This window comes from Gobio gobio (assembly GCF_949357685.1).
Source record: "Gobio gobio genome assembly, chromosome: 11".
Classification (NCBI taxonomy): Eukaryota; Metazoa; Chordata; class Actinopteri; order Cypriniformes; family Gobionidae; genus Gobio; species Gobio gobio.
Window position 1 is genome coordinate 55,403,283 of NC_137104.1, and position 17,543 is coordinate 55,420,825.

At 35.6% G+C, this 17,543-nt stretch overlaps 1 protein-coding gene and 1 long non-coding RNA gene across 5 annotated transcripts in view; one reads left to right on the forward strand and one right to left on the reverse strand.

The window, feature by feature from the left end:
- The window catches only part of LOC307133313 (uncharacterized protein), a 42,309-nt gene extending 28,984 nt beyond the window's left edge, over positions 1 to 13,325 (reverse strand). For 2 of the 3 annotated variants that reach the window (XM_079828309.1, XM_079828307.1), the window contains exons 1-2: positions 13,066 to 13,325; positions 12,088 to 12,265 (exon numbers count right to left, since the gene is read on the reverse strand). The gene's annotated coding sequence lies outside the window, so the exon portion shown is untranslated. The remainder of the gene's footprint in view (positions 1 to 12,087; positions 12,266 to 13,065) is intronic. The other variant, XM_079828308.1, reaches the window with a different exon arrangement.
- LOC307133314 lies at positions 12,847 to 15,869 on the forward strand. Of its 2 annotated transcripts, XR_013817422.1 has the most exons (5): positions 12,875 to 13,554; positions 13,834 to 13,986; positions 14,386 to 14,442; positions 14,553 to 14,606; positions 15,353 to 15,868. It is a non-coding gene; the product is annotated as an uncharacterized lncRNA (long non-coding RNA). The 2 variants fall into 2 exon arrangements; XR_013817421.1 differs by lacking the exon at positions 14,553 to 14,606 and having other exon boundaries at positions 12,847 to 13,554; positions 15,353 to 15,869.
- Positions 15,870 to 17,543: the final 1,674 nt, after the last annotated feature.

Genomic DNA, 17,543 nt, shown 5'->3' on the forward strand with positions numbered 1-17,543 from the left:
AGCTCATTACCATAAAGTTGACCTGATCCCAACTCTCCTCGACGCCCAAATCGTCCAAGACGCGCCGCGCCGCTCTCGCCGGAGCTCGCCGCCGGGCTCCCATTGAGAATGAATGACTTCCGGCCACTTTGACGCTCTCGCCGGCGGCGGTGTGAACGCACAGTAAGAGATAATAATCAGGGCTTGACATTGACAATCGCCATCTGCGTGTATTTCGGCTGTGTAACACTCACACCAGCAACTTTGAACTTATTATGGTCTTCTCAAAAGCCGTCTGTTATAGTCGCGTTGCGCATTATAACCAATCACACGTGTTTATATTGAGTTTATGAATATAATAATCAGAGGCGTTCAGATTAGCGTAGTTTTGTTCAGAGCGCACGCAGCTCTCACTCTCGCTGAAATCTACACTCAAAGCGGAGATAAACGAGCGATGCACGCAGGAGATTCATTCATCATACAGTGATTGACAGTTTTTGTTATATTTCAGCACCGAAAATAGTTTCAAACAAAACACAGCAGAACCACAGCGCATCTAATATGACTGGCATTAGGTTGGCTTGACATTCGCGAATCTAGGGACCGTCTCTAAAGTTACATACAACATTGGTAGGCTATACACGTTTCTAACTTAAATGGCATTTAAAGAGAATGACTTAGTCATAAAACTGACTGTAAAGTGTTCATCTAGGTGTTAGGTATGATGCACACCTTTTGGATTTTTGATATTTAATCAAATAAACTGTCAAATATATGAAAATATTAGGGATGCACCGATATGAACATTTTGGCCGATACCGATAACCGATAATTCTTAATATTTGAAAGCCGATAACCGATATATTGGCCGATAAATCTAAATACAAATTTTAATAAACTCTGAGAGCCTGATTACAAAAACAAAAGGCTCACCATTAAAAGCCCTAATGTCCCAAACACTTCAACATAAATCAAACCTATACACTACAGTAGCCTATTTGAACCAGTGTGAGATTCCTTACCTTTTCAAATTAATTTTACACTCCTATGGCCAAAAATTTTTTTTAACACTTTACAATAAGGTTTAATTTTTGTTAGTATTAGTTAACCAACAATGAATGAACAATACTTCAACAGGATTTATTAATTTTAGTTCATGTTAATCTCAACATATTCAGACCCAGAGTTGTGTCTTTTAACATTAGTTATGAACTGTGAATGGACTGTTACAAAACACAAACATTTTATTACTAAAAGAAACAAAGGTTATTGCTCTCTGTTTGTTCATGATAGTTAATGCATTAATACAATGAGACCTTATTTGTAAAATGTTACCAAAAATTATATTGTCTAAAAAATAAAAATAATATACCTAAATAATGCAAACAAGTAATTGAACAGCATTACTGAGGCTGCATAATAAAGAATCAGAATGCAAGTGCATGAAATAACCTCCGCACAGACGATAAAGAAATGGTTTTAATCAAACCATATTTGATGGAAATGATACGAGAACAATAAAAGTGCTAATTATAAAAAATAATGCTTCTGTGTTTTTGAAAAAAAAAATATGTTTAATATTACAGTAATAGTAAACATCTGTAATATTAGTCTAGTCTATTAGGAATAATGTTGCTGTTTGAGAGCGCGCTGAAGCTGGAGAGAATGAACGAACAACCATAAACTGAAGCGCTTAGAAGTTTAATTAACAACTAAACGCATCATATATGAGAACAATCAGATATTTATACAAAATAAATATAATATTACAACTTATATTAGCACAAAATCACGCATAGGTGAAGGGTTATAACTCCTGTGGATGCTCTTCCCCTGTTTGAGAGCGTGCTGAAACTGAAGATGATCACCGGTACAGTGAAGCACTGCGGGTTATTGACTTAACCAAACACATCTTATATGACTTTAATCAGATGTTTATACTACAAAAACCTAATATTACGACTTACATATGCTTAAAATGACGCGAATGCACAAGCGAACTTGACTGTGCTGGTCAGAATGCGTTGACGCTTCCCACAACAGCGCGCTGAAAAACAACTAAACCCAGAGAATTCACTACGTTTTATAACAGAAATATTCTCATTGCAGTGTTATGTATAGGACAGTCCCAGTAGTTATTAATGCTGTGCATTTCTGTTTGAAATGCGCGCGCCGGTACAATGAAGTGCTTTACTGCATCGTTAATTAACTCAACCAAACGCATCCTATATGGGATTATATACACAAAATAATAAATATAATATTACAACTTACAATGGCACAAAAGGCTGTGAATGCACAAGCGAACTTGACTGTGCTCGTCATGAAGGTGTAACTCCGTGGGCGCGCGCTGAAGCTAAAGACCGGTACAATGAAGTGCTTTACTGCATCGTTTATTAACTCAACCAAACGCATCCTATATGATATTATATACACAGAATAATAATATATATAATATTACAACTTACAATGGCACAAAAGGCTGTGAATGCACAAGCGAACTTGACTGTGCTCGTCATGAAGGTGTAACTCCGTGGGCGCGCTCTTCCCTCAACAAACGCGCTGAAACACAACGCTCTTTTACAGCCTATTCTATTCTCATTATCATTTTATGTAGATTATTGAAGACTTGCGCTGCACATGTTGCACATAACTGTATTTTCCTTTTCGAAGTGATTCCAAACATATTTAGAGCAATTCAAACCCATCATGGTGGACAGCGCGTCCGTCTCAGCTGAAGGAAATAATACATTATCTATCGGCTTGACTATATCGGTCAAATTTTCTTATTGGACCGATAACGATAACATCAAAAATAATCATTTATCGGCCGATAACGATATGTTGCCGATATATCGTGCATCCCTATAATATATGCTTTATTTCACTAGAATACTGTATGGGCTCTTACACAAAATATGCTAGATTTAATTGTGTCATAGCTGATAGAACACTGATGAGAATATTGCTTGAGAATATATTTACAGATATAATATTAGAGATTTATGCATTATGGGTTGCCATTGACGACTAGGGTTGGGAACCGAGAACCGGTTCTTATTCAGAACCGAAACTGATTTTTGAAAAATACCAGAACCGCGCGAAATTCCTAAGTTTCGGTTCCGAAAACGGTTCTGGTGCAATGTGTGTGCGAAGCGCTGGAAGCGTATCCTTTCATAGCGAGTGACAGCCAGTGTTGCCAAGTCCGTGGTTTTCCCGCTTTCCCGTTTTCCACTGTTGCCGCGGGCTGTGTTTCATGTCCGCGGGTTGAAGCGATTGTGCAATTGTGCGGGTTTTGTTGAAAAAACCTGGCAACCCTGGCTCACCTCATCATGAATATTAATTACGTTGCCTGCCGCTTCCAGGAGTGCAACGCAGTTCAGCACTGAAAGCCCTCGCGCTACACATTTACGGTTTTGTGTCAGATATTTTCTCGTTGACCACCAGCATGGCGAAGAGAAAGTCACAAGTATGGATTATCATTTCCAAAGAATGAATGATAATGAAGCAAAATGTGAAAAGTTAATAACATGCAAAGGAGGCTGCACTAGCAATTTGACAAAACATTTGCTACAGCACAAAGTGCCTCAGGGCTTATACCAGATTTATAGTGTAAGGCCTATATATATATATATATATATATATATATATATATATATATATATATATATATATATGTGTATATATATATGTGTATATATATATATATATATATATATATATATATATTTGTCAACCGTTGAGTCACCATGGTTTAGGTAAGCGTTTAGGCACAATTACCTTTGTAATGCTGAATTGCAATTTATTATTTACAAGTTCACTGAATAACTGAATTACTATTAAATTAATATACAACTAATTAATAAATATAACTAATAAATATAATTTATAACTTGGTTTTATTCAGAGACAGAGAGATAAAATGTAATAAGACAATTTCAGAGGTGTTCATTTGAAAAACAATGTGTTGCAAGAATGGCTTAATTAATACTGTAATATATGTACAGTACAGGACTTTTTGACATTGCCAACCTGTAAATTAATTTTAGAGTAAGTAATAAACACAAAATGGATTGTTTGAGTTGCGTATTGTGTCTTTTTCCTTTACCACTATTTGTGTAATAATTTTAATGGAACCGGAATCGGAACCGGAATCGTTAGGCGGAACCGAAACCGGAACCGGAACCGGAAAATTTCTCACGATTCCCAACCCTATTGACGACGGACATTATAAGGAAGGAAAACCCACAGAATCTAGCTTAAAAAAGTGCTTAGAGCTGCTTGATTTATTTTTTGTTTGTTGATTTTCAAATATAAATTGATAACCGTGATAATTTGGGTCACTATTATGTTCTTATCATACTTGCCTGTTGAGTGGAGTTTATGTCAGCATCATATAAAATCAACAATAATGATAATAATAATAATAATAATATAGCTGCAAGCAGCAATACCGGGGCCAAGCGCAAAGAAGAAGACAAGACATGCCAAAATGGCTGGCAGTGTCAGATCAACTGGAGCAATGAGCAATTAATCACGTTTTAAGATGATTTTAGACAAAAGGCTGAAAATGCATTGTAGTCTGAGAGTGTCAGACCAACTGCAACAATGAAAAATTATACACTTTAAGAAGATTAGGCAAAATGGCTGAAATATCATATATAGAGTACTAATAATTTAATCTAATGGTTTATCACTTTGGATCAATAGGTGGCACAGTTACGAAATTGATGTGGTGTGGTCAGAATAAGGGAACAATGACACATGCAAAGTTTGATGTCAATATGTCAAAGCATTGCAGAGATACAGCCTCAAGAGTAATTTTGGCATAATGGCTCAACTTCGTCGCTGCGGTTTAAAAAAACGGTTTCATCTATTGATGCAAAATCCCTAAATTTTTGTTGACACAGTCTGAAGATGATACGATTCGATTTTGGTGGAAATTGGATAAACGGTCTAGGATGAGTTTGAAAAAGTAGGTTTTGATCAAATAACAAGATGGAGGACAAGAAAGTTTGCCAAATATGTCAAAATTAGTATCTATGTTCTCGGCATGAGCCAATAAATGTATTATGACCAGTTTCATTAAACTAAGCTAATTTAATCAAAAGTTATTAGCATTTTTGTAAATTTTGTTATAACCTTTTACCACAAGGTGGTACTGCCCCAAAACTTTTTGAGTACCTTCAAAGCACGGTGCGGAAGACACATACCAAGTTTCGTAACGATAGACTAATGAGTTTGTAAAATATAGTATTTTAGCACATAATTCAAAATGGCCGACAGCCAAAATGGCCGATATGGTAAAATTGAATATCCGACGACTCGGCATGCCTTCCTGAATCTAACGAGACCACATTTATGATTTTTGGACAAACGGTTCAAAAGTTATACGATAAAATAGCCATTTTTTGTATCTCCGGACCAGTAGGTGGCGCTGCGCCGAAACACTGCATGTTGCCTCATGTCATGCTTGTGATGACATGTACCAAGATTGGATAGAATACGATAAAGCGTTGCGGAGATATTGCCTTAAGTGTGTTTTTGCAACCACTACATAAAATTTGTTTGCGCGTTTATCGAAAACGATTTGACGAATCAACTTGATTTGCAAGATTTTTTGTCAACATGGTTTGAAGATAATCTGGTTCAATTTTGGTGCAAATCGGATGAACCGTCTAGGACGAGTTCGCAAAAGTAGGTTTTTCGGATAATTCAAAATGGCGGGAAAATTTTTATGACAGAAAATGACGGTGCAATCGAATCGTCTTGAGCCAAGGAATCAGAGGAAAAAAGAATTTTGTTTCTAGCCCTTATGGTTCAAAAGTTATTAGCATAAACATGCGTCCAATTTTGGACTGATGGTGGCGCTAGAGGGATTGAGATAGAGACTCCAAATTTGCTATGGTGACTTTTCAGACTGTCCTCTATAAGTGTGCCAAATTTCACAACTTTTTACCATACAGTTCTATGGGCTGCCATAGACTTCGCGGCGGAAGAAGAAGAAGATGATGAAATATAGCTGCAAGCAGCAATACCGGGGCCAAGCGCAAAGAAGAAGACAAGACATGCCAAAAATGCTGGCAATGTCAGATCAACGGCAGCAATGAGCAATTAAAGACCTATTAAGGTGATTTTAGGCAAAATAGCTGTAAAATGATAAATACAGTCAATAATAATGATTTAATGATTTATCACTTTCAACCAATAGGTGGCACAGTTACGAAATTGATGTGGTGTGGTCAGAATAAGGGAACAATGACACATGCAAAGATTGGTGTCAATATATCAAAGCAGAGTGTCAATATAGTGTCAATATGTCATTGCAGAGATATAGCCTCAAGAGGCCTTTTCATTATAAGTATGGACCACATGCGGTGCTGTTTTGAAACCGTTTAAGCAGCTTAAAGAAATGGTGCTGATGGCCAATTTCAAGTTTCGTAATGATACAACAATTCATTTGTGAAGCATAGCATTTTTTATCATAAAACTGCATTGTAGTCAATGGGAATTTCATGTTTTGTTCTATTATAGCGCCACCAAGTGGCACAATCCTATCATTTTTTTTATGTGTCCTTGGAGTGAGCCCATACATGTCTGTGTCAATTTTGGTGAAAATATCTTGTTTAGTTTTGGAGTTATAGACATTTATATGAAAAAACACATGAAAAATGACTGACACCTGACTTTGATTGGATTTTACACCCCCTTACTATCAATATTTTGACATTTGGGCATTAGCGAATAGCTATCGACCTATGTTTCCGAACTTCTGACGCTGGTTTCGTCTTGATCGGACTAGCGGTTTCGAAGATATCAGCTAATGTTTTTAAAGTGTTAAATTACAACGTTGCACAAACCCTACGCCGAAACCTAGCAAGTCTGGCATCGTTGGACTCGGCGAGGATTCAGGAGACAAAAAAAGTTACTCTCATGAAAATAAGTCAATCTCACCTAAAGTTATAAGCATTTGGAGAAAAAAAATTATCCACTAGGTGGCGCTGTTTAGAAACTTCTTGTGCTCATTCAGGGCATCGTGTTGATGACCCAAACCGAGTTTCGTAACAATCCGTTCATGTGTTCATAAAATACAGCATTTTAGCACATAATTCAAAATGGCCGACAGCCAAAATGGCCGATATGGTAACATTGAATATCAGACGACTCTGCGTGACGTCCTGAATCTAACGAGACCACTTTTATGATTTTTGGACAAACGGTTCAAAAGTTATAAGCAAAAACAGCCATTTTTTGTATCTCCGGACCAGTAGGTGGCGCTGCGCCAAAACACTGCATGTTGCCTAATGTCATGTTTGTGATTAGATGTCCCAAGTTTGGTTTGAATACGATAAAGTGTTGCGGAGATATTGCCTTAAGTGTGTTTTTGCAACCGCTACGTAAAATTTGTTTGCGCGTTTATCGCAAATGATTTGACGAATCAACTTGATTTGCAAGATTTTTTGTCAGCATGGTCTGAAGATGATCTGGTTCAATTTTCGTGAAAATCGGATGAACCGTCTAGGACGATTTCGTAAAAGTAGGTTTTTCTGAAAATTAAAAATGGCGGGAAAATTTTTATGACGGAAAATGACGTCATAGGGTGCAATCGAATCGTCTTGAGCCAAGGAATCAGAGGAAAAAATTAATTTTGTTTCTAGCCCTTATGGTTCAAAAGTTATTAGCATAAACATGAGTAAAATTTTGGACTGATGGTGGCGCTAGAGGGATTGAAATAGAGACCCCAAATTTGCTATGGTGACTTTTCAGACTGTCCTCTATAAGTGTGCCAAATTTCACAACTTTTTACCATACGGTTCTATGGGCTGCCATAGACTTCGTGGCGGAAGAAGAAGAAGAAGAAGAAGAAGAAGAAGAAGAAGAAGAAGAAGATGAATAATAATAATAATAATAAGAACGGGAACGGTTTCAATAGGTGCCTTTGCACCTTCGATGCTTTGCCCCTAATTAAAGCAAACACAGCTCTACATTTACATTTAGTCATTTAGCAGACGCTTTTAACCAAAGCGACTTACAAATGAGGGCAATAGAAGCAACTAGAGCAGTCCAAGGGCAACAATATCAACAATATGCAAGTGCTGTAACAAGTCTCAGTTAATCTAGCACAGAACAGAATGTTGTTGTTGTTTTTTTTGTCAGCTCTGGTATCGGAATTGGCCGATATCCAAATTCAGGTATCGGGATCGGATCGGAAGTGAAAAAATGTGGATCGGTGCATCCCTACAATTAATATTGTCATCATTCATTGATTTCATGTTAAAATAATATACAAATTCACTACCCTCTTTGAAATACAATAATCAGTAAAAAAGAATAATAAGATTAATCTGGAAAAATAATCGTTAGATTAGTCGACCAATCGAAAAATAAGCGATAGATTAGTCGGCAGAAAAAAATAATCGTTAGATTAGTCGGCAGAAAAAAATAATCGTTAGATTAGTCGACAGAAAAAATAATCGTTAGTTGCAGCTCTACTACTCTATCTCTAGACGTTTTAAACGTTTTTAAATCTGAAAACTGCAAAAAGCAACGAAATTGTCAGACATCCATTTTGTTCATGTTCAAAGAGGAAATACTGAAAAACAGCGCTGGTCCTCTCAATACTGTCTGTTTATTTTACCGACTGAGAAATCGCTTCTGATGATTCAGTGAGAGGGTAGTCCAAAGTAATTCAAGTGCATTCAGGGCGTTTAGCAAACGCGTTTGACCCATTCATAATTTTGAACATATTTTTAGCGTCAAAATGTGCGCACTGCCCAGTTCAGTTACACGGTTTAACTTCTTGAACCTGCTGTTAAAATGAATATACGATTTTTTTCCCCTTAAATATCCACTTAAACAACACAATGGCAACAGAGTAGACCCCCGTTAATAGGCTATACCCCCGGGCCGCGCACATCACGTTTGCACAGAGCCTCGCACTATGGAAGGCCGTTTCAGCATAAAAACGTTCCAGCGTTACTCGTCGTAATTATATTTTTACTAGTAACAATTAAATTAAAGAGCTCTACAATTCAATTATTACTAGTAACAATTACAATTAGAGAGCTCTCTAATTCAGTTCTTACTAGTAACAATTACAAAGCTCTCTAATTCAATTTTTACTAGTAAAAAACTAATTAAAGATATGTATAATTGCAGAGCTCTGTAATTGAATTAGAGAGCTCTGCAATTGAATTCTTACTAGTAACAATTCAATAACAGAGCTCTCTAATTCTATTCTTACTAGTAAATATGTAATTGTAGTAGAGCTCTCTATTTAGTACTACCTCATTATGATAATTAGGGTACGCATATTCACAAAATGTCCGACTGCACTGCAGGTTGTTCAGTCAAGGCATTTTTAATGATGAATAGAAATGCAGAGGTCTGCAACACAAAGTTGATTTGGCGCTAATTTGATGTAATATTTAATGTTATATTAAATAGGTGTTTTTTTTAATGTTGTAGTTTATGTGGCAAATGAGAATCGATAAAATTATTGAATAAATTTAGAGACAAAGGTCTTAATGTTTTTCAGTTTTGTTCAAGGTAATGAAAAAGCACAAGTTTTTCCAATAATGGAAGAATGTGTAAAAGTAAGGTATTTTGGGTAAAATAATATAAGTAATCATATAGTTTCTGTATTTTAAAATGAACATATTTATTGAACAAAAATGAATTATTTTATGTATCAAAAATTTTACAAACTTTATTAAAATGATTGTTTTGAACAAATTTAGACATTATTAAAAACATTATTTTCTGAAATCATACAGTGTAATATGGGAATAATGAAAAGTAAATTTTTCATTTCAATGAATGATTCAATGAATCACTCATTAAGACAGACTTGGGCTGCCACCTAGTGGTGGTTTTAGACAAGCCTAAAACCACACAAAAAAAGCCCCAAAATTAGCAAGATATCTTATCCTTGTCAAGAAAAATCCCCAAAAATATATGTAGCCTATATTTTTTTGTCAATATTGCATACCCCTAATTTGGGCTTGTATTTGTTTGTTTGGTCATGAGAATAAAATAAAAAAAACATTTTAGGCTACAAGAAATTTGGAACGATTTAAAGCCAGAATAGGTTTAGCCTATTTAAATATATCTCCTTCCAACCTACAGTAGGCTATTCCACAGTCCACACTTTTTGGGTGTATATAATATTTTTAAAAAATGTCTTATTATATATAATATTTTAAAAATTGTAATCATTATTTTTCTCTCATACTTATATTCCATATAGTTATTGGGTAATTAAAACAAACTTGATGAATAAAAAAAAAGAGAGAAATACATTTTAAATCTCATTATGTTGGAGTGACGGCTAGCCTAATACTCAGTGGCGCAAAAAGTGGGTATGCGCTATATGCGGCGCATAGGGGCGCAGCACCTTGGGGGCGCCAAAACGATGTTGTGAAAATTTTTTTGTGGTATTTTCTGTATGTAGCTGCTGTTGTGCGTTTCTAAATAATTTCTGTATTTCCTCAATATTATATAACATTTTAGAGGACTAACAGGCCAGAGTAGGCGCCCTCATAAGATTCCATAATTCCGGTGGCAAGCCAAAGTGTTCATATACGCTTGGGCGGGCATCTGATTGCGCACTGACACGTCAAAAGCGTGCGATTTGACAGCAAAACGCGCGTCCTTATCACAAAAATGTGCGTTCTTATAAGGTGCGCTTTGGGGTCAAGGAAAACGCGCGTTTCCGATGCGGGTTTTATATCAAAGCGCACGTCCTCGACGCGTGATATGCTATTTAAAAAACCAACGCTGGTTTTCCGTGACCCCAGAGCGCACGTTAAGAACGCGCGCTTGTATGGTAAATCGAGGACGCGCGCTTTTAACGTGTAGGCTAAACAGGTAAACCAAACAGGCAGTGCAAACTTGTGTTTGAAGTATCCAAACAGACTAAAGAACGTGCTCTTTCCTTGGTGTTCTCAAAAATACATGCTTACTTTTTAGGGCACACCTCTTATAAAGTAAAGTTACATATTGCTGACCATCTTTTTAAGTCATTACACTATTGACCACGATACACTATGGCTGTTATAAGAATGAAATGAAATCAGTTTCAACAAAATCCATCTTACCATTTATCAAAATCCACTTACACTGTAATTACAATTGCCTAAATAATGTCATGAGATTTTTAGATTTATGTTCTAAATATAATATTTTAATTATAGAAATATGAAATTATTCCAGGCCTATGAAACTATAAAACTGCCAGTATATTTGGCGGCGTGAGTGGATTCTAGAATCATTCAACTGTTCTAACCGACTGTTCAAAAACGGTGAATTATTCGAGAACGAAACCTATACTTTGTTTGAATCTATTTTATTTGGAAAAATAGAGCAAAACTGTAAAAAATGACAACTTATTGTTTATTGAACTGTTGTATAAAATTAATATCACATTTTGCAATTGTACTGATATAGGCTACTCTGGAAAATAGCACTCTTGCTCGTATGATATTGCTTAACTCATAATTTCCTCTTTAATTACTTTCAAACGAATGTTTATTTTTATGTTCGGAGGGGATTAGCATGTATGCCACTATTAGCGCCCCTGCTAATAGTTAGCATATATAGCTCAATATCTGCAAACATGTTACCGTGCATAATAAACACAAAAAATAGATTATATTTTGTCTGGTAAACTATATCATTACCAGGACCAGCAGCAAAGAGACACATGTGTTTTCTTTGCGCTTTAATAATTTTTAGAGTATAAAGATATGAGCTCTGTAATTGAATTAGAGAGCTCTCTAATCATAATTGTTACTAGTAATAATCGAATTATAGAGCTCTCTAATTGTAATTGTTACTAGTAATAATTGAATTGTAGAGCTCTTTAATTTAATTGTTACTAGTAAAAATATAATTACGACGAGCAACGGCCTTCCACCATATCGCACCCACCCCCATTGCGACGGGCCTGCTTCCAAAGCAATGTTTTGGTGAAATGACACAACATTAACAATGAATTACTGACTTTTATCTAACGACACACAATCTATAGCTAACATCAGTATTATGGAAACACAATTGCGTTCTGTATTACACTACCGTAACCGGTCCGCTAACATATATTCTCACCTTTATAATCATACAGGTACTGTTCAATGTAGAATTTGTATCCTTTATCAAGTTTAGACCGGGTTGTCAGCGAAAATTATCTGAAAGTCGCTGTAAATCATCTAGAAGTATTTCTGGCAGATGTAGAAGAATGGTCAACTGTGTCCAGGTCGCGGAGGTTGCGTGAGGGGCCCGGAAGCTGTTTGGACCAATGAAATTGACAAGGGGGCGGGGTTTAGACGATGATGGACAGATCAGAGCCATATAGAGAGAGAGTTGCGACAACTCCATAGACTCCAATGGAACGGTTTTTTTTACAGCAATGGCGGCTCACGGAGACTCTCAATAGTTCCCGGAAGTAGCAGCCGCGCCATAGAGTTACAGCAGAACAGACCGTTTGTGATGCACTTTTAAAAGGTAAGACGTTTAATCAGTAAGATTTTAAATGATCAGCACATTTTAATCAAAATAACTTGTACATTAAAGCCTGCTTGTGTAGATTATTCATCATTAAAAAAATATATATTTTAAAAACAACATCGCTGTAACTACATACTCATGCTACATACACATGTCGATGTGTAATAAAATTATTGAAAATCAATGCATTTATTGACTATTAATTACCAAAAAGCGCAGTTCTGTCACTGTGACTATCAATTTGAATTGCCCGTCAAAGCACTTCCTGGAACTATTCGAGGTCTACATGAATCACGTGACTATCAAGCGTTTTGAACTTCCGTTGTCGCAACTCTCTCTCTCTATGGCTCTGGGACAGATGATAAACATACGTAGTTCCAGGCACTTCGCATAGTTAACTGTAATAACGGAAATTACAGAACTAAAAAACAACAACATGACAACATGACAACAAGAGCGACATCTTTCCCTATTCAACTCCAGTCCAGACCAATATTTGCCTTTTTATATTCATAGCCCCATATATCCGACTCATTTATCCAGTACTTTTTAGATACTGCGTCAAAATCGACCTTGTACCTATTTCTGGATTTAATGTAGCCAGATCCCTCTCTCTGGTCTCTCTTCTTTCCCGTTCGCCTCCTCGATTAACGGCTTCATTTCCTCCGTATAATCTCCAATAGTGCTCCACCGATTCACCCATTTTGTCCAATCCTTCTACCGAGATGCAGATCGACGGTTCCATTGAAACCTTTGTGGTGGAGTAGGCCTGTATTTGGATGGAATGTGAGGTATGTATGAACACATGAACCAGTCCCAGCGTGATACTACTCAACTGCGTTCGTCGAGGGGAGGGGCTTACCGATAGGTTATTTTGGGCTGTTCCATGGATTTGGCCGTCCCAGACAATAATAACCAACTGCAGAACCGCAGAACCCATATACGTCACTCACAACAGTCTGAGAGCAACAGCGCCACGCCACAGTGACGTCACTCACAACAGTCTGAGGACCGGAAGTGGGCGGAGTTAACGAAAACTAAACAATCGGCATGGCAGAAGAGAACACGGTAAACAGTTGTTTTTGTGTTGTGGTTTTAATCTATCAAGTTTATTTGTGTTGTGTATTTGATCCATAGTTGTTGTATTAACACTTTATACAGCACGTGGCTCTAATCTTATTTTAAACGGGCTTTACGATGTCTCTCGCATCTGTTGATATGGTCTTGCTTTAAGTTACATATTTATTGTTTGTGATTTTACTTTGTTGTTGGCGCTGTATTTTTTATTTAATTACCTTTTCTGAAACTGACCAATGTGTTTTTTGTGGATTTTTTTCTCATTTATAGAGGCACTTTACGATTTGGAGAGGCTCAGCTTTACTTCATTTCCATCAATGCAAGATATTCTGCAACAGTTTCCACTGAGTTTTTAAACTGACCAGATGGCACTAGTTGAATGCACACCTTCAAATTCACTTCAAAAAGCAGCTGTCCATGAAGGTATGAATGTTTTGAGTGGCAAGAAATAGTATTTATTTGTTATCCCTTTAGAATTAGTTGGTTTTCTGCATGATTTGGTCAAAAATGTCATCTCATCTTCAAAGTTTCAAGTAGATATATTTATATATAAGCACAATGTGCTTAAGCTAACAAAATACAAACAATATTTCATGTGTCTGAATATGTCCTATTAAAATCAAATCAAATACACAACCAAACATGTGATATGAATTGCCAAATATAGATATTGTTCATTTGGATGACGTTCTGAAAGTTTCTTTTATATTCTGAATTTGCAGTAAGTGGTCATTTTTGATTGAGAACAATGAAACTTGTCTCTCTTGTACAATTTTTATGGTTTCATTATATATAATATATTTCTGTTTGATTTTGTTGCAGTAAATTGACAAGCAGACTCACCCCAGGACAGGACAATGGAAGCTGATCAAAAACAAGGTTAGTTTTAAAAGGCTCTCATAAAGACATAAGCTACTTATACAGATAGTGTGTTGTTATATCTGTCACATCTTTTCCAGGAATAACTTAATAATGTTCTATTGTTTTAGACTGTTCCACAACAGTTGGTCGGCTCTATTGACTGTGGGATATTCATGTTAATAGTAAGACATTTTTTTAAAAATAAGAGCTTCTCTTCATTAGGATGAAAAACATGAGGGCTTTTCACACTTGAAATAGTAAACCCCGGGTATACAGAATCCTGGGTTATCTTGCTTCACACTGATCATCATTTACCTGAGATGAACAATTAATCCTGGGTATTCATACACTGCCGTTCCACACTGTACTGTACTAAACCATAGGATAACATCCTTATTTGCAGTGTCAGTGATTGGACGAACACTACACACAATATTTTTACATAAATGCTCAAGCTTTGCATGTCCTCGTATTACAAGTTTATCCTGAATGGACATTTCAGACTATAAAATAATTAAAATGGTCTCTTCTTCACTGCAATTGTTGCGTTTTCTGTCAGCATTTGACGTTTTTCCTCTCCAACGGTGAATTTATTATTTATATAGAATGCACAGTGTTTCAGTGACTGTCAAATGCACGTCAATATAAAAGTGTGAAATGTTACTTTACCCGGGGTTAAAAGTGTGTTTAGAACGACGATAAGCACAGTGTGAAAGCTTGCCTTTGATTTCTGTATACATATTGAACTGAAAATGGTTAATTCATTTGATTTGTGACAGGGTATGATTTGTCACAAATATAGACATGAGGGAAATTGAATTTCAAAACTTTTTTACAAACTATTATACATGCTACATCCTTCAACACACGCGATTGTTAAAAAACTTCCAACATTTCATCCCATTTTTTGTACCCTTCTCTCATGAAGGAGCCACGGATGACAGAAGACATCTGCACTGCAGCTGAACTACCAAACGTTTTCAGAGGTTTCGTGGAGGAGCCGTGCTTTCTGAAATTGAAAGAGGAAGACCAGGAAAAAGCCCTTCAACTTTCACAGGCTGAAATGGTTGACCAACAACATGCCAAAGAGCCTTTAGTATTTTTTAAGTGTTTGGACTAAAGGAGTCTCAGAATTAATTGCATGTTTATGGAGATTTAATTTAATTTGTCATGTACCTGCTGTGCAATAACTTTGAACCTAGTTCAATATATTCTCTTTGGTCTGATTGTGTATTTTTTTAAAGCAAACCCCAGCTAGTATATGATTCCTTTGGGGAAGTAAATAATTTGTGTGTTGTTTTAGGATTTGATTCATCTGAATCTGCTTGAATTATGCATTCCAGTGTAGAATTGTGTAATGTGTATTATGTACTATGAAAAAAGGTTCATTCTGAAATGCTTGAGTAAAAAATATTTTGTCATATAAATAAATGTTCAAATGCTCAATCTTTGTTTTCATTTTTAGTGTTTTAAGCTTTATGTTCAATTGATCTAATATAATCTTTAAAGACATAATATAAATAGAAACTTTTTACTTTAAAAATCCTTAACAAAACGTTGCAATGGGGTTTATATATATATATATATAAACTTACATTTTATATATATATATAAATTTACATTACATATATAACTTGCGTTATATATATATTCAATGTGTAATGTGTGTATTTTTATGATTTAACTATGTACTATTAATGAAAAGTGAGTATATCTATCTATCTATATCTCTCTACAATTAGAACCTATTAATAAAAAACTTGACATTATTAACATGGTTTGAAACTTGGGTTTGAAACGCTCCAATGTATGATTGCTCCATGAGCATTGAGCAATGTATACGAAGATAAATCAGCTCCGCCCACTTCCGGCATGAGACCGTGGTGTGGCGCTGTTGCTCTCAGACTGTTGTGAGTGACGTGTATGGTTCTGCGGTTCTGCAGTTGGTCGTGTCTCGTCTCAGATGACTAAAGTGATGACATCACTCTCGGCTGTATCAAGTGTCCGTGTATGAATTATTATTATATCGCGCCTGACAGTGTTTAGGGCAGTTTGGGTTCTGGAATAAATGGCCTTTTTGAAAGGACGCCTAGACTTTTCTTGACATAAAAGCTCACAGAAGCTGCATTACTGAGATAATCATCCTCATATTTGAATCATGACATGATTAGACATTCAGTTTTATATTCAAGTTATTTTCAGGCTCTTAACATTAAATTCTCATATTTTTTTCCCCTAAGTTAAAAAAAAAAAAAAACGTGAGTCACTTATAGGGTAGAGTGGGGGAAAACGCCCCCCTGGGGTAAAACGCCCCCCACCTGTTTTTCCCAAAATAACCACTAGAGGGAGTCAAGATATATTTTCACTGTTGCTATGCACTTCGTTGACAACGGGGATAAATAAATCTCCTTGGAGAAGCTGACACCCGCGAGGTATTTGAAGAGAAGAGGATTACATGCTAAGTGCTATAATTTTCAGATATTAGTAAACAAGTGTTTAAGAGAATATTGTTCTGCAGGATATCACAGTGATGTATGATAGATGAATAGTGAAGTCTGTAGTTTGAGAGGAAATGTTATTTATAAGGAATATAATTATATCTTAAAAATTAAACATTTTTTTAAAAAGTCATAGCTTGTGGGGTAAAACGCCCCCTATGCTGAGGGGTAAAACGCCCCCCAAAGGGCATAGTTTCTCTCTATCATAATTACTATAATAACATATTAGATTATGTGAATGGCTACTGAATTAAAGTTTATTTATGTATGTATGTATGTATTTATTTGTTTATTTAGTATTTATTTGTTTATTTATGTATTTATTTATTACAACACATTTGTTTGCATGGCTTAGTTATATAAATATAAATTGTAAAATTGCTGCGAATGGCTAATGAATTAATGTTTATTTATGTATATATTTATTTATTTGTTTATTTATTATTACAACATATTTGTTTGCATGGCTTAGTTATATGTATAAATATAAATGTTAAAATGGCTGTGAATGGCTAATGAATTAATGTTTATTTATTTATTACAACATATTTGTTTGCATGGCTTATATATAAATATAAATGGTAAAAATTTGGATATTTTGGACATTCCTCAAATAAATAC